Genomic DNA, 27,899 nt, shown 5'->3' with positions numbered 1-27,899 from the left:
AGAGGAGAGGAGAGGAGAGGAGAGGAGAGGAGAGGAGAGAAGAGAAGAGAAGAGAAGAGAAGAGAAGAGAAGAGAAGAGAGCAGCACTTAACTCTTCTATATGGGAAGATACGCCAAGAGGACAACCACAGTGCTTCACAGTGATGTACAAAAGAGACACCAGTGGTGGCCCACAGGTGCACCCAAGCCCCCTGCTCACCACCGCCACGTGCAGAAGTACACCCACATCACACAACGGGCAGATGACAGTACAAACACCAACCTGACACATACAGACACTGTGGCAAACATCAGCCATCTCTTTCACCTCAACACAGAGGTCAAAGAGCAGTGGTAGAACAGCTGCTATCCCAGTGATGCAGGGATAAGAAAGTCACAGAAACAGCATACACTTGACACATAATGGGAATTAAACACAAGTAACTTCCTCCTCCAAATGCCAAGAGAATGCTGAGTAGCAACTTAAATGAAATAAGTCCTCCAAAAAGTTACTTCTCAATGCTTGCAAAATATTCCTGGGAGTTTTTCAAGCATCATGGAAATCAGCGAATGCCTTCACCTGCTAATCGAACAAGGCTGTTTCTCATCTCATTGAAATCAACTTAATTTGAACAGTGTGCAGCCAGGGCCCTTCCTACTGCTGTGTTCATTACTAGAGCTCTATAAATGTCACACCTTTATTTTATTAGTGAAAGACATATTTTAGACATTAACAATAAAAGCATTCTTGTACGTGAGGTTTCTTGGCCCCCGTTGTGACTCTGAATTCTTGAAGGTCAGATAAAACAGTCTGTAGAAAGGGAGAGAAGAAAATGTTCTGCAATTTCCTTTTAAAGAGCCTCTGCAGCAAAAAAAGACAATAAATAGTCAATTTGTTACATGACTTAGGGGCAGCCACAAATGCTAAGACCACAGCTAAATGAACCTGATCATGAAAGAAGCAGCAGCTTGTTCAACGCTGCATCTACATTAGTTAAGTCGTTTTGTGATTCAAGTCCAAGATTTCACATTGTTCTACTTCCTCCTATTCCTCTGCTCTGGATTCCCTTTGTGACACTTTATCAATGGAAAATCGAGGGAGGGGTTTCCAGCTGGGAGCCCAACAAAAAAAAACAGGAGGTTCAGTCTGGTTTTCTCACTTGCACTGCAAGAGCCGTTTCAGTGCCAGTAATAAAAGAAAAGCTACACAAAGAAAGAAAAGACACGACCTGAAATTATTTTATCATCACAAATGCTGCACTATTCTTTATTCTCCGGTACGCTTAGTCTCACACATTGCCACAATAAATTGCTAGCTTAACCAGAGCTCCTTGCAAATGAAGTATTTGTACTGAGGGACCATGTCAGGTAGAATTCCAGGGATATAATAAGAAAAAGTTAACAGTGCTGTTGGACAGACCTACTCTTGGGTATGCCCTTGTAATCTTATGAATTTATAGCTGCAATGTCCCAATTTAAGAAAAAACAATTACATACATAAATACATACACACACACCTGATTGAGCTCTCTGCTAGCCTTGATGAAACCAGGCACAACCAGTAAGGGAGGCTGACTGGCATACTGAGAGATGTGCAAATTCCTTTTTACTCAAGCACACGTACATGGCTACATCTGGGGGTGTCATTACAGCAGCTGTAGTGTAGGTGCTTGCATTAGAGTTGTAACCTTAGAGGTGGTTTTGAAAATGAGATCATTGGCACTAAGAGGATTTTCAAGGTAAGACAACAGATAGATTTGGTCTCATTTAAGACCATAAAAGACTATTAATCATACTTGGAACATTACAGAAGCACAGATCATTCGTCTTGGGAAGTACTCTGTGTAATAACAACAGAGCTCACATAAATGTATGAGAGCACAGCTCAACACAGACGACAGGTTCCTTGAACTCTAGGGTAGCTATTTTCATACAGCACCAAGAAGTCCTGCCTACCACTGCCTTCTCAAACATAAGGAAAAATGCCTCAGAAGCTTCAATATACAGTCACCCAGCCACTGCAGGCTCTGAAAGTGTCCCAGAGATGAGGGAAATCTCCTTCTCAGGCATACATTGCTCCAGTAAGGTGGCTGATGTGCCTGTAATGGCTCTGTCCCGAAGGCACTTGGAGATACAGCATAAATCAAGGTTCCTGTGACTAGAAGGCAGTAGCTATCACCTCAGTCGTCTAAACTTGGCCAAGCCACACAGGACAGAAGATTAAAGCTGAAAGGAAACCACTATGGTGTAAAATCAGGTATGAAGACTCTTAAACACAAATACAAAGCTGGCAGTCGTCAGGATCAAAGAGCCAGAGAGATCAGAAGGCACCTTGAGACAGCACGGCATAGTACCTGGACTCCCTGAAAATATTCCTCAGCCTCTAGGACAATTTTCAACAATTTTTTCAAAAGGTAACGTGGGTATCTTGGGTACTTACACCATAATCAAATGTAAACCTTGAGAACCAACAGTTAGGGCTCTCCAAATCTGTACTGATGAGCACCTGCAAGAAAGAAATGTTTGGAGGAACTCCAGCATCATACACCTGCAGTTACCAAGACATCGTGACCATGCACTGTTTCTGTTGAGACTGTTGAGGAAGTGCCTTCATTACTAATGGCAAACACAAGTTTTTCAACGAGGCTGCTGTAAAGCCACTACCTGCTCTATTTCACATCAAGCTTAGGCCCTTATTTACTACTGCTTATGCCCTCCCTAAAAACATATATGAACTGCGTGGGCACTCTCTCTAGCTCCAGTCATTTTTACTTTACTGCCTTCCACAACATACAGAGTAATTCTAATTAAGCAGCTGAATGTGAAGGAGTTTAGTGGAGAGTTAAGGAAGTATCTAATTCAAATCTAATCTCAGAGGCAAACAGTGGAAAAAAATTATTTAACTTATGAACTAATGCATCCTACACCACAACCCAGGCAAAAGGGACAGGAGCAAAACAGCCTTTGAATACATTCCTTCTCAGAATCAAATCTTGATACTGGACATATGTCAGTCACATCAAGCAAAACCATCAAAGAAATCATTGTATAATTGTGACCACCATACTTCCTTGTCTACTGACTCATCTTTGAGGTAAGACAACAGAAAAGATTTAAAAGATTAAGAACAAAAATCCCAAAAAACAACCTGAACCTAGAATGGATAATTGTAAACTGAAAAACGGACTGGGGGGAGAAATCATTTCCTGTCCCTGCATCCTGAAGCACTAGATTTGAGAATAATTAATTAGAGACCAACAAGTTTTAAACAGCCTTAGAGGGTCTTTTTAATTTATTAAATATATTTTGCTTTAATCACATTAATTTTTCAGAGATGTACAATAATCTTTGTGGTTTAAAATGACTTTGTATTCATTTTTTAATGGAGAGTATTTTTACTCATTTCATACATTATCCTTCCAAGAAAAATTATCATACTTGACTATCATACTTAATGAGGCACTAATTAATACTCCTATTTCTCCCCATTTAAAACTCCTTTGAGAACTGAGGTCAGAAACCTGTTTTAATGCACAAGACATTTATCTGCAGGACCCAAAAGGCATCTGCTTCCTGACACGCTGCTCCAAGGAGTACATTCCCTTTGAAAACTCAAAACCAGCACAAAAGTGAATCCCATTTAGGAGCCATTGTCTCTTACTGGCATTGCCAATATCCACCTGCATGCTGGCCCAGCAAGGCTCCCCTCTTCTCAGACACTGCCCTGCCTTTTGTTTAGCAGCACGAAGTTACCTTTTCCACTCTCATCAGCCTGCAGCACGCAAGGAACATAACTGAAGGGCTCTGGCACCGCAGTGTGCTTGTAAAGCTGCTTGTTCTCCTGTCAGATCTCTGCCCAGCACCGTGACACAATGAAAGGCAGCTCCACCTTCCTGCACTCAGTGGTCAGATGGAGCTGTGGCTTCCTGCCAGCTGCTCCAGCCCTGGCTGTGCCTTGCGATGGGCGCGGTAGGCCAGTTCAGGTTGTAAACACCTCTTGGAGCAGCAGCAGCTGTCTGGTGCCTCAAGGATTTCAGCAGGTTTAAAAAGCAATGACCAAGTGCAAGCTTTCCTAAAGTTCTTGTGAAATTTGCACAACACTCCAACTTCACACCTGCGTTTGCTCCACATTGTATACTAATCGCAATTATCTAAGAGCAGCTCTGTGACTGGAGGAAGGGAGGAGAGGAAGGCTTCCTTTTGGCACAGCTTCTTCATAGTTCAAAGGACACATATGGCCTGCAAACACAGTGCAGGGGATAATTTAAAATTAAAGGAGAGATGGGAGGAAAATGAGAACACAGCAGCAATAAACAGTGTTGCTCGGGATCTATTCGACTGGAACTTTAAATAAACAGAAAAGAAAAAAAGAAAAAAAACCAACACCCTACTTTCATTTCATATCCAAGCAGTCTGAGCAAGGGACTCCATATAGAACTTGCAAGGGTAGCAAGGAACATCTGTTTGCATTTTAAAAGGATAAAGACAGTGTCTAAGGCAGGCCAGCTCTGCTTTGCAGCTCCTAGAAGCCTTGCAAACGAAGCCACATGACATCAGCAGCCTGTGAGCTGGTGCCTCTGCCCGCACCGGATCCCAATGGACATCTGCTCATGGCTCTACTCTCAGTTAGAGAGACACCAGTTCCGACTCAACCACCAAAGGGCACTAAATAAATAAATAATAAACAAACAAACAAACAAAACAAATGTAAAAATAACAACAAAAGGAACCATCCACAACTACCCTCAGTTGTAATTTCTACACAATTATTGCACAACAACCGCCCATAACGAGAGAAATGAATTTATAACCACACGCAAGCTATATTTACCGGTGGGCTGGTGACAAAGCAGAACAGCAGGAAACCACAACGTGTGTCTTCATACTTGTTCCTCCATAGAGCAGAGCACAGCAGGCTCCCTGTGCCACGGGGAGGGCCATGCAGGTGATCCTGGACAACCAGCATGAGAGGAGCACAGCGGCACGGGGCAGGAGGCAGCAGCCACGTGGGCACGAAGGTGCCACCTGATGTCTGGGGGAGGCCATGCCAACCTGGGGCTACAGAGACCTGCATGGCTGCCAAGTTTCACAGCTAGGCCACCCAAACAAATATGGAGTCTCATCTCCAAATGTACCTTGCTTCCTAGACTCCCCAAAAGGCATTAAGTAAGAAGAAAACTAAAAATCTCTACCTCACTATTGGACTGTTCTGACCTCCCAGGACAGTCAGAGCGTGGGAGGTATTCCTGCCCCTGGAAATGAACAGTATTCCCCAGGAGCACTGCTCTCTTCTCTTGCCAGCAGTGTAACAGTCAATTCCCCCAAACGGAGGTCTGGGACACCAAGACCAGTCCTCAGGAGGAGGCCCACAGAGGGCATCCACTGGGCCTCTGCTGAGGAGAGTCAGCTGGGTTTGACTCCATCACTAAGCTCAAGGGACCTCCACAAACACCTCTGAAAATGTCACTTTTGGGGTAAAGTTGGCTGAAAATGAATCACAGCTTCAGAGATTACCAACAGGACAGTCAGGCCAACAGACTCAAGGAAGACAGGCGGCACGCTGAGGACAGACGTGTTTTCTCAGGCTGACACGGCACGCCGGTGTGCTGTGTCCAGGAACAGGTCCTGCTGAAATTTTATTTTCCTTTTTTCTTGAGGGATTATTTTTAACTTGGACCATTTCCCAGACCTGGCTCAGAGTATGACTACAGAACGCTTATGTCAGCACAAGGAAGCGATCTAACGAGCACCCAAGGGGGTAGGGGCGGGGGTGGGGGCAGGATGGCTGCTTTCACCATCCCGGCCACCTTAATGAGCTTGTAACACAACAGCTTACGGACAGCAGGTTAAAAAGTCACAGTGCCAAGTTAACCGAGGAAAGCAGATGACAAAAACAACAGCGCTCACTGGTTTCTGATAGCACTGGGCCTTCCCTCTGCGAACAGAAACCTTACATTCAGCCTCAGTACAGCACGGCTCCTAACACTCACGTAGGGAAAGCCCTGCAGCCTACAATGCGTGCTACGATGCAGACAAACTCCACACATGCTAATTACTGCTTCCTGCATTTATGCTGACCGATGCAGTACTCTTGCTCTGACAGCAATGAGTGAACCTGTCATGAAAAGGAAGGACACACTGGGCTCGTTATTGATCCTGCCTAAGTACGATCACACTATCTTGAAATGAAGCCCAGAAGGGTACTGTTCTTCCAGAACCGAGTTGCTTTTGGAAGATGAGTCAAGAGCATTTCCACATACTTAGAACTCTTCTTGATGCTGCTGACAACTTTTCCTGGCTTTACAGACACATTTTCTGATCCTTAATGTATTTTCTTTCCCTTACTGCTGAGAGAAAGAGCCACACAAATAAAGAGAAATCTGACTATCCCAGGAAATTACATAACTTACTATACAGAGTGCTGTCAAATATGCACAAAGTTAGCTAACTGAAATAATATGATCTTTTCCCTTTAATACCCTTCATTTATAGTCATTGTAGGTGCTACATGTAGCAACGATAAGTGGAACAATTTCAAAGAGCACTTTTCGTATTGAGACAATTATTTTATACCCCTGTGTGAAGCAGACAATTACTACAGCTCACTTTGCGTGATGGCACCAGAGAAGGGCACCGTGAAGTAAACCCAGAGAGGTTAACTGTTCCCTAGAACAGAGCTAAAGCTCAGACCAGAGAGAGGCAACATCCACAGCCAAACTAACTTTCTTAACAGCACCTGTATCTGGCAGGCTGAGGAAGGAGCCTCCAAAAGGCACAATTCTGCCTCATCACTGAAGCTTCCTGCAGCACCAGCAGTGTACGGGGCTGACCTCTGCTGCAAACAAAACATCATTTGGGATCGGCACACGTGTGGGCAAGTTGTTCAACACCGAAAAGGATGAGCCCAATTTGCAAAGTATTAGACGAAAGTTACGTAAGAAGCTTTTATTGTAATCATGTGGATACATTGAGGCCTTGGTTGACAGCACTGCTCCATTCCCATTGTTCAATGGGGATGAAATAACACCCAGCTTAAAAAAAACAGAATAAATAAATAAATTTAACAAACCACCGAAACCAAACCATATACAAGCCAAAGAATAATGGACAAAAAGTAAATGCATCATCAAGCACTCACTGTGTTTTATGTTCCTTTTCTTCATCAATTATAATTATTGTGATGTTAATAAAGTGTTAAATGACAAAGTTAGATCACAAAGCAAAACAGAGACAGAGAAGGAAGTTAGCATATACCATCAGATGTGACGTGTGATAAATACCAGGAAGATAGCACAACCCTATGGACTAAGTACAATTTACTACTAGTCATCAGATTATGGCATCTAAGCTCAATGCAGAAAATAAGTATTTCAAGCACGGCTAGAATAATAGCACCGAGCTATGATGTATGTACCAAAGTATGTATGATACTAATTCAAGTGCTGTCTCAAATTATTCTTCATAGCTGGAAAACAGAAATATGCCTCTAAAACTTATCATGACAAATCTGATCTCATTTTCAAGTGTTCATCTTTGCATTATAGCATATTCGTAAATGATGCATTTGTGAAGGTGGGAAAAGAAATGAGAGTAGAGGTTAATTAGTTAAATGTAAATAGTAGGGAAAATGAAAGAAAAAAATCAGAAGAAATCTGAGCTAAGAAATATGAAGAACATTTTGTATGTGTGTGTGCATGTGTGAAATGTAATACAATTCCAACTTTAGGTCACTTGGATTACATCTGTTCATGCTGTTCAGTTCTCAGTTTCAGAAGTTTTAAGGTTTTTTCACACATGGTTTTAGAAATGGTGCATACCTCCAACTTGCATTACATATTGCCAATGTTTCCAAATAATTTAAGGTAAACCACAAGTAGAATGAGGTAGATTACTGCCACTATTTTTCATTTTTCCAATGTGCTATTAGGCTATTCATAACCAAAAGGAAATTAATATTCTTTGAATTAGCAATTAGGACAAAAAAAGTATTTGGCAAATCTATTTAATACAAGTACTTAATAAATAAGTGTTCTAGGCCTCGGTTTTTTAGACATTCATTACTGAATTATGACTTTATTCTATTAGCACTTTCAACAGTTTTTTTAATGTAAAGTGTAGCCTTGCTGATTTGCATTAATATTTAGGATACATATTCTAAATAAATGAATGAAATCAATAATCAATCAACAAAAAGTATCCATCGATCCATCAGTCAACATAAGCCTTGGGCCTCGGTTCAGGAGCAGGCCTCCTTTGAGGAATACAGAAGAGACATCTGAATACTTAATTGTATTTGACTCGACATACTAAATATTTCAATGCAATCCCGCCTTGGATCCAGAACACTGCAGACCCCACAGCAAGTCACACAGCATCACGCAGGCGGGGCAGGCACTCCTGTAAGAGATCCCATGGACACAAGCAAGGGCAGGAGGTCCTCTCACAACCCCTGCCGCAGCAAACAGGCAAATTCCCAAAGCTGCAGCTTGAAAAGAAAGGTAACAGTTACCTCACATCGTGATACTCCATTGAGAAAATAAAGATAAAGCAATCTGCTAACAATTATCCTCTGGATGCGAAGCCAGGGTCTAGGAAACACCTGTGGGTGACATTCCAGACACAGGCAGAGTTTTCTAAATTACACCAGTGAGCCTCAGAGAAGAGGCTGAAGAGCAAAGCTCCAAAAATACAATCTCTTCACGTATCAACAGGGCGCGTAAAGGGTTAACAAACCACTGCTGGTTATGTTCTTTATTAATCTCACCCCTCCCTTATTTAGCAATTTCCTCCTTAAATCCCGGCTTCTCTTGACCGTTTCCCTCCCAATTTTGGGTCCTTTTCCTCCCAAGATTATCATCTGCTACAAGTTCCCCCTCCTGTCCCATGCCCGCATTCCAGGCTTTGTCCTGCTTCTCTGCAACACCCGACTTCTGGCTGGGCTTCACGCTCACTTCATATTTATGGCTCTCCTGCTCTTCCAAGCTTGCAAAGCTGGTTTTCACTCTGCTGCCTACAACTGCCAGGACAAGGAGTAGAGTCTGCAAGCTGGAAAGAACAGCTCGTGAGCACCAGCCATCAGGAGAGCTGGGCTTTGTCACTAGAAAACCAAGGTGGAAATGCACACCTTGCAACTTATTTAGTTCGAAGCCTGAATGTTTCTGTCTCGAATGTCTGTTTGTATCTCAAGTCACAAAGAAGCCATTAGTACCAATAATGTGTCATTACGGGGGCGTCAGCAGAGACTCTGCAGCTAAGGTTAATTTGAGATGCACAATTTAAAGCAGAACTAAAATCCCTCCATTTCACACTTTAATGACTGAATTCAAATCATTCTTCAAATTTGACACGGTAGCTGTTAAGGGGACCCTTGCATTTTTCTTTTTTTGCCAATTTTTAAGTAAAATGCAAGCTACCTATTTAGAAGAAAAACATTACAGATCCTGCCTTGCAATCATTTTAACCCATTTTCCCCTTAGATTTCTTCTCAGCAGCTTAATTCTTTGTGAGTCTTCATACTTTGCCCATTCATTCTGACATGCAAGATTATGCCTGATACAGGCTACTTCTGCAATTTGTAAAACAAATAGGCAGAGTTAATGATTTCACTCATAGTAATCCACATGACTTTGCCAAGATTTGCTTACCTTAAGCACACTACATCACTAACACAACAGTAGTATTTGCACAATTCTCTGTTGTAAGTATTTCTACTCTCAACATCCTGCTAAAACACTGGAGCGATACAATCTTCATTCTTCCCGTGGAAAACCAAGGCAAAGACAGAAGGATGCTGCAGTTCAACAACAGCTTTAAGCTGATCCAAGCTATGACCAAGAAGGGCAGTAGCACCCTGCCCACCTCTTCTTCCAAGTCTTTCTGACTTCTCCCTCCTGGCAGAAACACCACTCCTGATAAACTAACCAAGTAATGGGGACTCACCTATTTGAAAACCAGCTTGCCACAACAAAACTGAGCAGCCCACACTTAAACAGACCTTGAAGCAACAATTCAAGCAACTTAGGATCATACAGGGAACATGCAACACAGCAAGAAATTGAGCCAAAGTCTCCCAAATCCACTGATAGTTCTTATCAAGACCCTTCCCTGACCACAGCTGATAAGATACAGTAAATAATTAAGCAGTATCTCATTACAACACAACAAATCAGCATGATAGGCTAAGATTCATGCTGTTAAGCAGAGATGAAACAACTATCAGTGAAACACCTCCTGCCTTCTCCTGTGGATTCCTCAACACAGCTCACACTATGTCAGAAAAATACATAGAAATGCTTTCTTGCCATCCGACGCTCAACTCGATTTCGTTCTGAATTTTGAAGAAATCACAGCACCAGCACATAGACATTCTTTGGAGAACTGCCCTCCATGCTAAAAATGGCAATGGAATTGCACAAGGGGGAAAAATATTCCAAGAAATCTTTGACTCATCCATTGTTATTCATCAGGTTTCTGGAGCAGAGAATGGAATGCCGTCAAGCTGAAACTGACAACGCTGTTTTCTGATCTCTAAGTGATGTCAATCCTTCACCAAGCCACAAGTGCTGAGAAAATTTTCTCTGCAGAATTCTAAGAATGACTCTTAAATTTTGTTAGTTTGGGGGGAGGAAAAAAAAAACAAAGAACAACTGAGCTAAAAGAAGCACATGAAATTAAACTCCTACGTAGGCACGGTTTTGAGTACTGAGAATATTAGGATTCACAGCTTTGTGCTCCCCGTGACTCAGACTCGCTGCCACAAGAGTCAAGAGACCTGGGACCCAACTGGAGCTCTGCAGAAACCTGCTGTATTGTGTGATTTTATTTTTGGCTTTCTTTTACTACGTAGCAGCAGATATGCCCCCAAAGACTCAGCACAGACTTTGTACCTGTTCAGTTGATGTATTTTGCTCCAAGTAGCTTTCACCCAGCAAAACCAGATTTTTCCGCTATCTAGTTCTTATGGTTTTAAAACAACACAGCGCCGACCAAATATAACAGCAGAAATGGCTTCAATAAAGTTCTGAGAATAACACATCTACTCCGGCATGCCAGCACGCTATTTTTAATTACAGCTCATTAAAGATGTAATAGAAGAAGAATCACATCCACTTCCACCACTGCTCTGTCAAGGCAGTGAGCTAATCACGCTGCTGTATCGTACAAAAAGGAACACTTCTGCATAGTGATTTAGGTAATCTGATTGAAAGGCAAAAAGCAGTGATTCACTCCTTGTTCTATCTGTTACTGCAACATGTTTTCTGCCTATCACGGGGCCCAAGCAGCCACACAGCAATTGGTTGCAAATGTTAGTAAAACAGAGACCTGGAAAATGAACAAAAAGCAACAAGTCAGATGAAATGCTGAACAGGAAAAAGAAAAAAAAAAAAAAAAAAGAAATCTGGACTGCAGACAAGAAGCACTTTACAGAACAGCATGCAAATGCAGGCCTGTAAGGTAATTTAAACCAAATGCAGACTGCAGACTGAAAATGAAGTAGTTTGGTGAGTCAGCACAGTACGAGGACACGAAAACTACACATGAAAAGTGCAACTTTTTTTGTATAATGCATACTATTTCATACCAAATTACCAGAAACAAATTAATTGTCTCCTTCATGATTAGCCTCCTCCTCCTCTTTTTGGACTCGACCTCTACCTTCCAGAAACAAGCTGCGTGCAGGCTGACTAGCTGTGCACTCTGATGTCTAGGGCTTTCATTTCCCTTTCACAGAAATTTCATCTCCAGACCATGACAACGTTAATAAACAATCACTGTTTTCCTGTCTTCCAAGATTACTTTCCTCTGGAAATGAAAAAAATACTTTAAACCAAAGCTGCGGAGAATCATTACAGGCTCCAACAATGTAAATGCCTCCCAGATTCTGCCAGCCCAGAGGCTTCAGCCACCTACAGCTCTGGTGCACACTAGGTCCTTAGCACTGACCATGCAAAGGAAAGCCAGCCTCGTCTCTGCTTCAAATATTTTCAAAGCCATAACAGTTTTTAAACTTACAAAGCAATTTTCATCTTCGTTTTCATCTCATCCTTGCCTCATACTTTCACAAGAACGTAATCCTGTGAAAGCCACAACAATTGCTTGTTCATTGGAGACTGTCACTCTGTGAAGTGCTTTCTGAGATAGATTTGTATGGACAGGCATGTGTAGCAATGAATAATCCAAAAATATCCACAATAGATAATAAGCAGAGTCTAGAAAAAAAAATACCATGTACTGCAAACATGGCCCAAGTTGGAATGAATGCCGACAGTAGCAACAGGACAGGAAGAGCAAAATGTTATTGTATGTTACTGGCACGCAGCCCATAATTACAAAAAATACTGCAGCATTCCCCAGCAAGAGCAGAAAATATTATCATTGCAAACAAAGCAGCTGCAGCACCCTGCCTGTTGCTGCAAACACACTGCGGACACGCAGCAGAGGCAACAGAGGAGAGGGCGGCTGGCTGCTGAAGGACTCCCAGCCTGTGGGTGGCACGTCTTCTCATGTCCACAGCTGCCCCGCTCCAGAGAATGAGCAGCTCCTGGTCAGCAGCAGTGGGCTCCCACATGGGCTCCAGCTGCCAAGCCCTGTGGCATAGGAGAAAATGGTTTTTAGCAGTCTCACAAGTCTTTCTGTTCCAGCTCTTCGGTGTTAACTGCTGTCTTACCTGGCTGTCTCCAACCCTCTACAAATGGTGTTTAACAAGAGGCTAGCAAGAGGCTCCCAAGCATCAGACGACACACAGCAATGCTGCTACAACCAGTACAATTCGTCTCCCACGACGGTGAGCAGCCGCTCCACTGTGTATTACCCACACAGAAGACAACAAGCACACAAGTTTATGGTCAGTGCTCTTCCCCACCCTCCACCCATGGGCTGTCAGCACAAGGCACAGTCCCACCAGCTACAATTAAGCCGCAGCTCAGCTCCTCTGCTGACAGGCATGTAAAGCATACAGATTAGCAGCCCTGGTTCATCATTCATAAGAAGTAGTTCTATAAAGTTTGGTTTCTACATGAGTCATGACAAAAAACTCAGCTAAGGAGCCAGACACTTTCTCCAGGCTTTATGTATTTGCAGAGTAGAAAACAGAAATAGAAGTCTGAGCAGTGAGATTAGCAGAGAAGGAAACCCCATTCAATTGAAAGATACTTATTTCTAACTTGAGTTTCCTCCATAGACTGCAGACAGTTACAAAGTCTCTGGACAAAGCTGCAGAACCTCAGCTTAGCCTCAGCTATCAACAGCACTACCTGTATTCAGAACCTCCCCACAGTCCTGCAGTGCTAAAGCTAAGTTTGAGACACACAACATCAGCTGCTTGCCAGTCCCTTTTAGAGATACTCTAATCATCATCTTATTTTCTTACTGCCGACCAGAAAGATGACGCCTTTAGGAGGGAGCACATTAACTGCCATACCACAATGCTGCCCAATTCACCAGTGCTTCTTGTCTTTCACACAGCAGTTTTTCTCTGTCAAACACGGAGATGACTGTAGCAGGAATGTATGCAGTCGGTTGCAAGACTACATTTTTGTATTCTCATAAGCCATTCATTGGTTTATAGATACAAAGTCCCACAGGGAGGGCTGCTAATCCACATAAAGTCTCTGGGTGTAGGATCTGACTCTCTGACGTAGCAGATGTGTAAAATAACATCTAATCAAACATCTCCCCAGTAACTCTGCAGCTAGAGACTGAAAAGTCCTAAGAATGTGTCCAAGGGCAATGAAGAAGGGGAAGGATAAGAACAGGGACCTGTATCTAGAAAGTAAAGAGAAGTTCAGGCCTTGTGAATTGTTTTTTTTTTATGGTGTAGTTATTTTTTCACATCCATAGCCAAGCTGCGGCACCACAAGTGAGGACTACTGGGGACTGGGGAGCACAGCCACTGAGGCCTGCTTTGATCCACAGCAGACTGATCAACTAATTCCTTCGTTTCTGGGAATCTTAAAGATCCTACCTCTGAAGCCTCTACTGTGCCTCCAAAGACCTTCTTCCAAAAGGAAGGTCTAACTCCTCGAGAAGAAAACACTTCTCAACAAAAAGCACACAGCTGTGTAACACTGCTCACCACAGAGGCCCCTCTCCACTCTCAGAGCTGACGTGTGGAAAACACAGCCCCCATGGTTTTACATGCAGACAAGAGTGGCGGGTGAGAAAAAAATCAAGATCTTGTTCAAAAGTCCCAATTTAGAACTTCTGGCTACTCCCATTTTATGAAGTTAAAACCAGTCTCTGCTAGGAGCTGCCTGAACTTCAGATCTGGATCCTGCCCTTTGCAAAGCTGCTAGTGGGCTTGGATCCAAGGCTTGTGTTCAAGCTCTTATCTACTCCATGCTAAAACGACTAGAACCATGCATTCTTTATAACAAATAGCCTCACAGAGAGGAAGCACAGTATTGGCACGGTTCATGTTTACATCACTCTTCCAAAAGCCAAAACACATGGTTGAAGTTGGAAATATAACAATTTTTGTGTATTTTGCCTAATGTGGTTTACAGCCAGAGCAGTCAATGGCTGCATCAGCTTCATCCATTTCAGCGGGTGAAGCTCAGGAGCAAAAATCCCAGGTGATGCTCACCAGCACTGAACACAACATGGGCACGGGCAGCAGCACAGACGTGGCTATGCCCTGCTGCAAGGGGGCCCTGGCTGTGCCACGACACACTCAGCTCCCCGCAGTGAAGGTCTCCATTCTCTGTCCCCACCACCTCCTCTTCACAAAGGCTTACACACACTTACATAAACAAATGAACAATTCCATTATGTGCCTGGCAGCCCGTGCACTTTCTTTCTGCTTCACAATAGAGGCGCCCCATTGAAAAGATCCATATACAGGGGAAAAAAATCTAAGCAAGTCTCCAGCAAGCACACATATTATCAAAGCCTCATTTCCACTTAACACAAGTTGCTTTGGGAACGAATGCAGCTGACTTGAGGGGAAAAACACAAACAAACAAACAAGCAACCTCTTTTTCCATTAGCTAGGAGGAAAAAAAAACAACAAAAAAAAATCGAACCAGTGCCATCTTTGTTGAAGGGCTCCACTAAAGTAATGGTTTAGAAGAGCTGAGGAGCATGGATGGGGGACAATTTGTGACTGATCACTGCCATCTGAACATGGCACGCTGACAGCTGAAAGAAGAGCAGAGAAAGGCAAAACAAAACAGGCATGTGTTTAATCTGGGCAGGCTCAGTCCCCCATTTTCATTCCCAGTGAAAAAATAAAAGGCTAAAGGAAGTCGGTCCCTCCGCCTGCTCAGCACGCACACAGCTCCCTGCCTCACACCACAGGACACGCGGATGGAGGCACTGCTTCTTCACGTGCTGGAAAAAAACACTGCAATATCTTAAAACGCATCTCTCACCACCAAAGAACCTCCCTTTCTCTGATACTGCCAGCGAGCTCCTCCACTCCCAAATGCACTGAAATCTAAACAAGACTCAACAATTTTGTGACTGCGACGGAGAGCTGATCGAATGATTATAAAGGTCACGCAGATGCTACAAAGATATATTCCCCTGAACTTCAACATGAGCTTCCTCAGAGACCAACAGCAAAAAGGCTGCAGCGAAAGGAAAATCGTGCACGTTATCTTTGTCAGATGTCAATGAAAAAAAGACAGGAATAAAAGCATTGTGACTTGCACTCCACAGAGCTCAGAAGGAATGCTTGCTGACAGAAAATGGGGACTGGGAGGAAACAAGGTGGGCTCACAGATGTCACAAAGGGCTCACTGTGGTTCCTTCCCTTTCTCACCAGCCTGGTCTGGCCACAACTGTTGTCCTATGCCTGTAGTAGGGTGAGCCCCAGAGAGCAAAGTCTTGTAACACCTGAGCTGCAGGGATGGGGGAAGAGATGGCGAAAGGAAGGGGGAGTTGTAAGATCCAGAGCTCCTACATGGCATATGGCAGCTGTCTCAAATGTATTTGCATTAATGCCTCACTTCACAACTACAAAAATTGCCTCACACTCCTACTGGCAGAGTCTTGTATCCCCTTTTGTGTTCACAGTCCCTGATGCAAGAAGTGCATGTAAAAAGAAGTCGTCCACACTGATTTGCAAGTTTCTAACTTTTTTGGATAAATCTGTACAAATGCCCACAAGGACTGGTGCAATTTCCCAAGAAATGGCTCCAGTCCACCAACCAGAAAGGAAATATTTAGCTCCCTGCAGCGAGTCTGTTATTTCAAAAGAAACTTAATAGCTCTATTCCTACAGAGCAAATACAGAGCAATCACCAGGGGCCAGCTATGCTCTCCTTTCTTCTGAAACCTGGTAAGCAACAAATGTCTGCAAATGCCACCAGGCAAAGGGTTTTGATATTCTGTACAGTTGTGAGGTTATATGCCCTGCTTCTACCAGCTTATGTTGGCTCTTCTCATTCTGCAGGTTTCTTTCTTACAGTAATTTTGCCTTCTTCGGCACACTTGTAGGTCAGAAAGGAATAAATAACTTTTTTTTTTTTTTTTCTAAAAAAAAAAAAAAAAAGGTAGAGCCTGCTTTCTCAGTTTTCTTTTAGGCAGCATTTCACTGGCTGGTTTTACAACTGTAACATTTCCTCTGAACTAGACAAAACAAGAAGACTCAGAGGTCATTCTTTTCTAATGAGAGCGATGAAAACAAAAAGAGAAAGACTACAGGGAAAAGGTGGGCTCTTCATTGGAGTTCATAATTAATTGTCTTTATTAAAAATATTTAATAACTCAAGACAACACAATTCAGCTTCATTCAGGGAACTCCTAGTTCTGCTGCTAGTCGAACATCTAAGTGCAAATTGCAACTCTGGTTATGAAAGGGACATTATTTTCTTTATACTTTTAACTCTTCTTGTTCAAAGACACTGATGAAGCAATTAAGGGCGACATGTTTATTACAGCTGGTGGAGTACTAACAGGCTCCGTCAAGAAGTTTGGTAAGCACCAACGAGGTGCTTGAACATAAAAATGAGAACTATGTGTTTAATACAAAAGTATCACTTAAGAATGCCGTAAGCTCCAATTACTCATGACATTATCAGCAACAGTAACATAACTGTATAGGCGTTCTTCTGGCAGTGCATTGCATTTTCTTCAATAGCTTTCCTCTGCAGAGTTCCCATGTCACACAGATTCCAAACGTGGAAATACTTAGGCGCACGCCTAACTTTCAGGGAGAATAGCCACATTGATTTAAACAAGGTTCAACCCTTACAAATGTTAAAATGATCTAACATTTATCATAGAATAACATCATAGAATGATCCTGTGTGCAGGACCGGACCTCACGGGGCCCATTTTCCAAAAGATAACTGCATTACATATATTTTTGCTATTGTTCTTCTTTCCCTCTCTCCGCTATCTTTATCGCCACGGGCACAAATATGACACTCGGAGGTAAAAAGGATTAATTTAATCACAAACTAACCGTAACTTACGAGATGACCCTCCAGTCACTCACCTCAAACCATCTGAGTGTTTCGAGATGTTACTGCGCAAGTCTCCTTTCTTCTCTCCCCTCTCTCACATGAGATGCTGCAGCGGTTTTTTTCTGATGCTTCGCATTAAAACTCTTTCCTGGGCTCCAGGATCTTAAACAAAAACAAACCAAGAAACACTCAGAATGAACATGTCATTTCAAGCGACTGGTGGGTGGCTCGGGGGAAATCCCTGACCTTTCTCCAATGTATATTTCATTACCTTCAGTGAGTGTGCTAACTCCCCACAGCAGAAGCACTCTTCTGTGGGCTGCTCTTACAACAAAACAAACCAGCAACTATTTTAGACCAGTGAAAAACATGCCATTTTTAAAACCTCTATGGCAGTACGCTACTAAGCGTTTAAAGAAGGATCTTGAGTACAACTGGGCTCCGCAAAATAATGAAGGAGAAAAGGGACGAAAGCTCAGAGATGCAAATCAAGAAGAAAAAAAAAAGATAACCATTATGTAAGCATCGAACTGTTAGAGGGGAGAGCAACGATTGGCTTTATTATCATTGCAGTGCTACCACTGATGTTATTACTAGCAGTAACATGCATAGCTCCCGAATCGGAGACGTTTTTGGAACAGTCAGGGGACACAGCGACGTGCCAGGGAACCTGCACAGTGCCTACACTACAGAACCCAGCCCTAGCAGAGGAGAGGAAGGAAGGGAGGAGGAGGAGCGACAAAGCACTGAGTAAGAGAAACTGGCAGGTCTCTAACACAGTCAATTCTGACGTTCTCCACCATCGCCAAAAAAGGTCTGAATGGGTCTGACTGCGACCTACGTGCTGCTGCGCTACGCCGAGCGCTTCCTCGTCCCCTCCCGCACCCCCACTCCTCTCCTCACCCCTACCTGCGGTGCCTCAGCCAGCAGCCGAGAGCAGGCAGCCCAGGCTGTGTCAGCAGGAAAACCCCTCGGCTGCCAGCCGACTCAGAGCTTGGACGGCACGCTCCTGCATTTGCACGGCCCCGCTGGAGCGCAGGCATCCCGGTTATTCCCTCCGCACCATTTTTAGCACCAACAGCTCTATTCCTCTGCATTCATTCTTGTGCTGCTGAAAGCCTGAACGGCGAGCCGTTCCCGTGGCTACACCTGTGACTGACCCCACCGAAACCAACAACCTTTCACAACGTGACAAAGAAGAGAGTTTGACCTTGCATGCAGTTGAGCCGAACTGCTTCGGGTTTTCTTCCCTCAGCTATGACAGACAGACACTCTGAGCAATTTTTTCCATTGCTTTTAATTAAGAAATGGAGACATTATCCACAGCCTTCTGTGGCTGTACATACTTCAGAAAATACAACTAAAGTGGTCAGAAACTCTTAGAAGTACAGCTTTCCGCATCACACTTTATCTCCCCCCCTCCCTTAAAGAAAACCCAAAACTCAGCCCAAAGACCAACACGTAAACCAGGAGCAACATGGGCTTCCCCAACCCTGCCCAGGGCCTGCACCTGTTTCACCACTCCCACAAGTTGCTTATAGCATGAACAAATCCCCAAATGCTCCATTTAAATTATCCTGCTCCTCTGTGCTCCTCCACGCTTAGGCTGCTCCTGCTTCCCTTAGGGAGCCCGCTCTCACGCCTAGCAGCCAAGCCTACAGATTTGCAGGGAGGGGACAGAGCCCTCCAAAGCTGTAACACACATCCAGAGAAGGCTGCGAGTTCAAAGTGAAATGAGGACAACCTGTCCGTGACTCATTCCACCCAGAAACGATTCTTAATTTAAGAAAAACTGTTAAAAGAATTCTTTTACGGAATGCCCCCCCTCTGAACCAACGAGCTCCTGCCTCCCTCCATCTTTCCCCAGCTCAAATACAAGGTAGCTGGGGACTCTATTTTAAGACTGAAAACAGTGTAAAACCCTCCTGCCCTCATGTTTCCGTTAAAGAAACAGACTGTTTTTTGAGGGACAGATTCCCAGCTATCCTCCAGACTTTTCACATGTCCTAGGGGCAAATGATATGTGACACTTCCTGAAGGGCTGGAATAGTTGTAAGTGACACCTGAGCTTCTACGGCGCCTTTTAGGTATGAGAGTTTGGCTCCTAATCATAGAATCACAGAATCACCAGGGTTGGAAAAGATGCACATGGTCGCTTCATCCTGATTTTCCTGTGCCTCAGTTTCCTCCGTATCTACAACAAAGATAACAGCATCTCAGAGGGCTGTAAGAAACACAACACCCACACTGAATTAGTGGTGATGTGGTAACGTGGGCAAAGCTGCAGACACCTCTTAGCTCACGTGAAACTGAAACTTCACATCCCCCAGATGAACAGAAACAACCTGGTAAGCCAAACCGAGGTGCCGGACGTGGCTCTGTCCATGTCTGAATCTGTTCTGCGGGCAGCCCTTCCACCCATACAACTCCCTCCCCCTGGGTGCTCCCAGCAGGCGTGGGGCAGGCTGAATGGTTTCACTGTAGTCACACAGCAGCTTTACAGCTGCTCAGAAAAGGCCTATTGTAGCCCTGTATTTTACTATCTCGAGTAGCATACATTCATTTGCTGTACAGCTCCTGTTACCCATCTGATCTTTACAGAAAAAGAAGCAACAAATCAGAGTTTGCCAAATGAAAAGCGGTTTTACTGCGAGGGAGAGATTTTTTTCGGTTACGGTATTAAAAACAGTGGTGAAATCTTAATGCACAACGATTCACTCACACAACTGACAGTCAGATGTGACGGACTTTGCAAAACCCCACGCGAGTAGATTTGACAGCGTAATTCTAAGCGCCTTGACTTTTCTGCACTGTGCCCAGGCTTGAGTCAGGGCGGAAGGACAGTTCTGCACAGGGTGCGCTCCTCCAGCATCCAACTACTCCACTCTCCCCCTTCTGGAGAAATGGATGCAGCTTCGAACAACTCTGCAACTAATGAGGTGGTGCAGAGTTCATCCAGCCCCCCAGCACAGCCAAAGGCAGACTTACTGTGAAGCATAAATCCTCATCCTCCTCCCATACACACTGTGTGGACCCTGCCAGCTAAAAAGAGGCTGAATTTAGTGCGGGTTCCATCACAACAGCATCTCATCGAGCCTACAGCATACCATACTCCTAATCCCCAGAAATTAAACAATGATCAATCAGCTCACATTTCCCCCTAACGTATTACTTTCTTAAAAGTTCTGATATCAGACAAAAATCACAGGGTCTTTTTCTTTGGCTTTGGAGCTGTAGGAATGCAACAAGCGCTATGCTGCTCTGCTGTTGCAAGATGGAAATATTTTGCCTTTTAATGCAAGCTGAGACAGAGAATTCCCCTTGCTTTGTCAGCCAGGGACTTTAAGAAAACCTCCCAAGAGCTGCAGGCCGATGAAATGCCACCAGTGGGACCTTTCTCCCCCTGCAGCAATTGTGTCTCTCTCAAAGCGCTGCATGAGTTGCATGGACTGAACTGATTATGCATTCCAGTCAACTGGTACATTAATTATTTTAGCATGGCTTGACTATGATCAAAACTGATGAAAAACCATGGCAGTGGAAACAAAGAATCAAGTAAAGAAAGGAAATAAACCTCGGAACAAACTATAGAGGAAGACTCAGCTTATGTTTTCTGTGGGTGGGGAGAAGATGGCTCTCCTGTCCATGTTTTGGGATTTGGGGCAGGCTAAGTCTCATATGATGGCTAGCTACAAAGGATGGGGAAATGGCAGCACCAGGCTCTTCGTGTGCCCCCATTTCACCAATAGGAATTCTTGTCCCCAGACACTGCACAAAAGGGTCTGCTGCCCTTCCCTGCCTCTGACAAGGAGTCAGTATGAAAACCATAAACTCCCCACTTAGCAGCTCAGAGTGATTTTATTACCTGATTTTTGGAGCAAGGGCTATCAGCCCTCACTTACTGTGCCTGTGCCTCAATGCATCCTGTTTATCACTTAAAAGTGCTGCAGAGACATGCTCTCCCCCTAGCCCAGAAGGTTGTTAGGTCTTTCCAAGTCGTAATCACCCCAGTTTTCCCAGGCACGGACTGCAGGCCCTCCTGGGCTCCCTCGTAAATACCTTGTTATCCCAGGATCTGAGCACAGGAGCAGTGTCTCAAGACAGATGTACTGTGCCACGCATCTGAGGCTCATCCTGCTGCACGTGGACTTGATGTACAGCCACCTACATTCATCCGGATGCAAAACTCCTGTGCTCCTCTCTGGTGAAAGCCAAGAGTGCCAGCACACAAACACCTGAATGCCACGTGTTCACATCCTCACAGTCTGTCAGGTAACATCTTTCGTACAACTTGTGCTCTGCCCCTGAAAAGCAGTAGATTAGTAACTCTGCTAAACGCCGTGTATGGCCTTGAAAGAGGTGTTAAGAAAAATCAAGTGTGACATGATGAGTTGCAGTGTTCAGATACATTACAAGCTCCTCAAATTCAAGGGCTCTTAGAAAAAAGATGAAATTTTATGCTTTTTGGGACAGATGAGCCTGGAATTTTTCCTTTTATCTTCTGCCTTACTTGCTCAGGCTAACCCACATTCTAGCTATACAACACCGGATTCTGAGATGCATTAATTTGATGATACATACAGAGATTCCATAATCCATATTCCTTATATATTTAAGTATCTCCAGCACCAAGGAGAAACAGGACACTTCAGGAGAAACCTCTGGCGACCTTTGTTGCAGGAAAGGTCTGACCACAAGCTTTTGTTAGAACAAAAATATAACTGAGCCACAACCAGCTCAGCACTATTGCAGTCAACCAACAGTGGCCTTACAATTTGAGATCAGCAAGTCCATGGGAGCAGCCTGGCCAGCAAGTAAAACCTTCCACACAGAGAACAAATGTTGTCCTCTGCCTGGGTCAAGAGAGTTGGTTGGCTACAAAACCAGGTTGGCTACTGCAGCCAAATCTACCCTTCTAATGAAGGAGAGACAGGACACTGAAATGGATGAAGCTTTTGTACAAGCCTACTTGTCCAGACGTAATTTCTTTTCTTTTTAAAGCACTGTGCTATTGTCTCTGTCATCTCTACTTCTACTTCATTTTCCTCAGCACAAATCATAACACAAGCACTTTGACAAATAATGGGTTTGCTAGCAGGCTCTCTGGGCTGCCAACTGTCAAATTCAGAAAGCAGGACTGTCACATCTGCCACACTGGCTCTCACACCTACTGTCTAAGGTAACATCATACATTTTGCAAAGTCATGCTAACAATAATGACATTACATCTCACCATACCGTATGCTCCTTCCCTGCCTCAGGACACACGCACCAAAAGGAGTCTGCACACCTTTTTATTACAATGGCTGATAACCTCAGTTCACTGCAATATCTGAGCACCCTCTTTTGTTTAAGGATGTCAGCGCTGTCCCCAGCGGCACATGCTAACGTCAGCAAATCACACAAATGTGAGATGGGCCATGATTTGTTTAGCATCTAACAATCACTTGGCATTTTTTAAGCTCCTAAAAGAAGATATGACCCCTCTTTTCGTAGAAGATTTCTTCTTTCTAACTTCTCAAAACAGCCTTCCTTCTCTGAGGCTTACTCGCATCAACCTTCCCCTTTCAGTATTAAATGCAAAGAAAAGGGAAGAACATCAACTAAGAAAAATGATGAAATGTGTTTTATTAACTGGTACGGCCACGAGACCATACAGCTGAAATACACCTTTCTTTCCATCCCTTTATTTTACAGTGTCCCTTCAGGACACGTCTCCACTGCTGCTTTTGTTCTGATCAGGGCTATGGCTTTTGAAGAAAGTCTCCCTCCTGCCTGGGCTCTTGCTTGTGTTATGGGGTGAGCCTGCAGCTGAACTGAATCCCTCCCAAGAGGAACTAAATTAGAAGCACCAAGCTGTCCTGGAGCACAACTAATGGGCATGCACTCCGTGGGACCTTACTGCTCAGAAGGAAAAGAAACCCTGAAACGTGCCTGATGTAGTCCTCAGGATCCCAGCAACAAGTTTGGCACCACAAAGATCCTCCCCAGCTGGTCTACATGACTTACTGATGCTCTTATAACCATAAAAACAAAGTATTTTACTGTCATTCATCTTATTGTCACCATAAAAAATAAGAACATAATATTATATTTTAATTTAGTATTACAACAGCCTAATGGTGACAGCAATCTTGAAGCAAACAATGGAGAGAGAAGGGAAGAGAGAACAAAGTAGTTTCTGTTAAAACAACTAACAATTTCTGTAGCTGTAAAATTAATTCTATTACTCCTTAAAATAGTTCTCTGACCTTTTTGCCTAAACAGTAGAGAATGGTTATAGAAAATATAAACCAAACTGAATTTTAAAAAAGAGAAAACACAAAACACTACCTTTCTCCCACTAAACTCCATGAACAATAGAAAATTCTAGGTAGTAGTTGCAAAAACAGCCAGTAGAAAATTGCAGGCAGTAACGGCTTTCTAAGATGACTGTGGTGATATCTCAGCTTAAGGCAAATACCCACCGATATCTTTCTCAGGATGGGCCTTCTGTACTTTTTCCTACATCATTAAAAATCTCGAAATTTTAAAACTCTTTCATAATTAATTTTAGTTGTAAGATGCTCAATCCACTTTTCTGCAGCACACGGAAGGTTAAGAATCCTGTGACACGATGCCTAACTCTCTCAGTCACCTCTTCCAGCTATTAGGAACTACCTGCTGAGCTCACAGAGGTTTGCAGGCCACTTGGAGGCTCCCAGAAGCCACCCATCTACACAACCTACAACGCTTGTGTAACAAGAAGGGACACCGCATCTTCTGCTCACAGTCCATTTTTCCTCTTGCAAGCAATAAGAGCACAGATTTTCACTGGAAGTTGTTAAAAAGTACGTGGTGATGGAAACTGCCTTGCTCTCCCAGTGCAGGAGACAAACTACAGCCGGTTGCTCCACCTGCTCAACTTCTGTTAGACATTTCTGGACTTGGTAACAAATTTGAGACCAGGAATGACCCCAAGTGGTCTTCTGAGGACCTGGCCGAGGACAAGTGAAACCCCTTCCTTGTACCCCAGTATTTCTTGAGAGCTTCCCCTCTCTGTCCCATGCCTCACACTGGCCCTCCACACGAGACAGCTCTGAGGTCCCTGCAAGCCGGAAGCCAAAACGAGGAGGAAGTCTGTGTAAAATCCACAGTCTCACTTCACAACTACTGTCCGTATTCATGAATGAAAAGGGCACAGTCAGCAGGGGAAGCTGGGCCCAGTCACCACAGCTAACATGCTGTTTGTCCCCCTTCTTAAAAGCAGTCAATTTGCACGTGTTTCCTTCAAAGATAACTGTTTCTATGAGCAAGACCCATAGTTTCTAGTGAGCTTGACTTTCAAGAGAGTAGCTTTGCACTTAACCTCTCATCTTGCAATTACCAGAGCCACCTGATAAGGTTTTGGAACTCTAATAACCAACCTCAGTGTTTAAATCTCATTCATTAGGGACTCTGGGTGTGGAACAAGAGTGAGAGGCTGTAACACTAGCTCTCCCATCCAGCCCTTGTCACATCACTTTGTCACCCTCTGATTCCATTTGCTACCTGTAGGACACGGCAAATGAAAGAGAGAGCTGTTGGCTTAGAACAGGGGAAAGTTAGAAACCTAAAAACACTATATTTATTAAGCCAGTACAAGAAACACAAAAGGAGCTAGGATCCTTAAAGACCAGCTAGTCCCGTAAGTGGTGGAGGTCAGGACAGCTGGTTTATGGGGCTTTGCCTCTGGCACAGTAAGGTGCATGCTCTGAGCAAAGCCGGCCCAGCCCTGGGAGCCCCACAGCTGCTCACACCCCCGTGCCCTCTCTCATCTGCAACAGCATGGACGAGCCTTTCCTTCAGAAGGTCACCAGCCTGTCGCCGCCCTACATCCGACCGCCTGTTTCATAAAACTGCTAGGAATTCAAGGTCTTTGTGATCTCAACCTTTCTGTTAAATTTAGCTCAAACTGGCCAGCGGATTCCACAGCTATTACAAGGAGACTAAGAGAAAGATAGCAAGCTCAGGAAAGAAAACAAGCTAAAATATCGGTCCTGGCCCTTGAAAAATGATGTTGGACTGGCAAGAAAGGTAAACAACCAGATCCAATGTGAAAATTCAGAGCTGCAGTGCTAATTCTGCAAGATTAATTAGTACCAAATCCAAGCAGAGCCTTGCCCAGGGAGATTTATTTTACTTATGCTGCTGTGAAACACAGCTTTACTTTTACTCACCATGAATTGCATTCTGCTTATGAATAATATTAGTTATGTTTTTTGGGGAATTAAATTGTAATCTTTCCTCTGTTCCATTTAACACATTCTATTTACTACTGTCACTTGTTTGTGATACTACTCAATTGCAACTAGAGAAACTGGGACAACATTTTGTTCCTATGCAAGACAGGAAAAGTGTATCTGAGATTTAGGTACAGATAACAGAGTCAGATCTGCTTCAGATGACATAGGACAAGTGGGTGTCTGGGGTTTTTAGAGGGAGGTGAGGAAGAGAAAGGGTTTTTCCCCAGGAGGATCGAAACAAGGTACTTTTTCTTTAATGTGATTCATGATATAAGATAGATAATGACAATATCAGTTACAGAGCTCAGTTTGTGGAAAATGCAGAATGCTGCATATTGCTATGCACTTAGCGAGCACAGTTAGTAAACCGAGAAAAAAAAAACAAATTTCCAACTTATTTTGAATACTGTACCTCTACATGCACAAACATGGAGTGATGTGGGCTGCAGTACAGTCTGCTCTCTTCAGGACTTACTCAAGCCGAGGATAAAACTGCTTCCAACTTGCAAAGTTCTGCCATCCCAAAGCCAGCACTCACTCAACACAGTTTCATTTTTCAGCACCAACCAGCACACATTTTCACAGTCTACTCCCCTCTCTGCGTTCCTCGATCTCACACGCAGTGTTTCGTTTTGCTGCCCACCACCAGTGACTGCAGCACCACATAACCCTCCCGTGGCCAACTGCGCAAAATGAAAGTAACCCAGCAGCCTCTGCAGAATCACCAACTGCACAGCCTTCCTTCAAAGGGACAGAAAAGACAACATCCAGCTTTCGGCAACCGGAATACAACTAAATAAAGCCAACAATCAGCACACAATCACTTTAAAAGAAACACAGCAGTTTCTAGAAAGTGACAAACCCCCTCCCCTAGCGCTAGTCTCTCGACTGGTGTTTGATGCTACAATGTACAAGCTTCAACCAGCAGGTATATATACATTTAAAAGTAAAATATACTTCAGATTAACCAACATCTGGCTTTAAACACAAACTAAGAGATTTAAATATTAGCCAGGATCATTAAATGCCTTTAGGCTTACGCTAATCCAGTATGATACAGAACATACAATTTCAGCTTAGAATCCCTTCAGAAGCAAGAATCACACTTCTTGTGCATGTAAGGGGACATCATTCAGCCCAAAAACGTGCAGGGACATCCAAGCTCTGTGAAAAGATTTCATCCACCCATGAACTTACTGCTTTCCTGGAGGTTTTTTGAAATTGTTAATGGGATATTATCATGAAAAACAAACTGATTTTCAATAAAATCTCTCGCTGTGAGAGTGATGTGTTCCCCTTACTCCCGCAAGGCCAAATCCCCATGAGCACAAGTATAGCCACATTTGTGTCACAGAAAAAAAGCTAAATGGAAACCAAAAATCCTTCACTGCCATTTGAGCATTTTTTTTGGAAGTGCTTTCCTCAAAGCCTCCTCAAGTTAGTATTTGCTATTTAAAATCTCTGCCTTTGAAAAATAACGGCAGCTGATCTGCATGCAAAGAACATGGGGTATTTTGGTATTTTGATTTTTTCAAACATTGAGGATTACTGGCATCTGTGAACAAATGGCCATGGACTCCCTCTGCTTTCTCTCCCATCAACATCACAAGCCACCCGCTGGAAGTGGTAAAAGACTTGTAATTTGGGGCTTTTCCTGCATCATAAAGTTTTGCTGGAAACTCTCCAGAATAAGCCAACGAGGCTCTTTCAAACCCCAAACGTACCCATTTATGTGCTTAACATTCAGGACTCCAAGAAGTGAGCTGGGCTGCTCCGATTTGTAAGCTAAACATCGGCACAGCCAGCAGTGTAACCCAAGTCGGGTAGCAGTACCACAGCTGACTGCCCAGGGAGCTGAGCCTTCCTCCCTGCTTCTCCAGCTGCCTTTCCCTCTGTATTGCAGGGACGAGGCCAACAACAAACGGGCCTGCTACTGTTGGTGCTAATCGCCTGCTAGTCACGTCAGTCTGCAAGGCAAACTGACACGTCTATTCATTTTCACTGTTCCTAGTATTTATAATATCGTTTCTCTAGGACTGCAAAGTAGCTGCCAATTATTACTAGAATTTGGCACGCAGAAGCTCATGTGTATGAAAAAACATGATCAAACAATATGCAGCTCATTAAAGGAAGTTTGTAACTCCGTTTCCTGCTCTAATACCTTGTTTTTATCTCTTGGAAGTATTTACCACGCCACCTGATTAGGCTGAGCTGCTTATGTATTTTGAAAATACAAATTATGCCA

The 27,899-nt window shown here is 43.7% G+C and overlaps 1 protein-coding gene across 11 annotated transcripts in view; it reads right to left on the bottom strand.

The window, feature by feature from the left end:
• Positions 1-27,899, bottom strand: part of ATXN1 (ataxin 1) — a 198,822-nt gene that overhangs the window by 125,923 nt on the left and 45,000 nt on the right. For 6 of the 11 annotated variants that reach the window (XR_006172165.1, XM_042840029.1, XM_042840031.1 and 3 more), the window contains one exon: positions 17,423-17,552. The exons of 1 other annotated variant lie outside the window; for it this stretch is intronic. The gene's annotated coding sequence lies outside the window, so the exon portion shown is untranslated. Of the gene's footprint in view, positions 1-6,882; positions 8,465-11,614; positions 12,567-17,422; positions 17,553-19,453; positions 19,614-26,066; positions 26,345-27,899 lie in introns of those variants that run through there. 4 more of the 11 variants (XM_042840033.1, XM_042840032.1, XR_006172166.1 and 1 more) reach the window with 4 other exon arrangements.

Source organism: Centrocercus urophasianus, unplaced genomic scaffold (genome assembly GCF_019232065.1).
Source record: "Centrocercus urophasianus isolate 14NV4802_14NV808 unplaced genomic scaffold, USGS_Curo_1.0 seq_11, whole genome shotgun sequence".
NCBI classification, from domain to species: domain Eukaryota; kingdom Metazoa; phylum Chordata; class Aves; order Galliformes; family Phasianidae; genus Centrocercus; species Centrocercus urophasianus.
The sequence above is the reverse complement of the archived record's forward strand: the minus strand, read 5'-3'. Positions and strand labels throughout refer to the sequence as shown.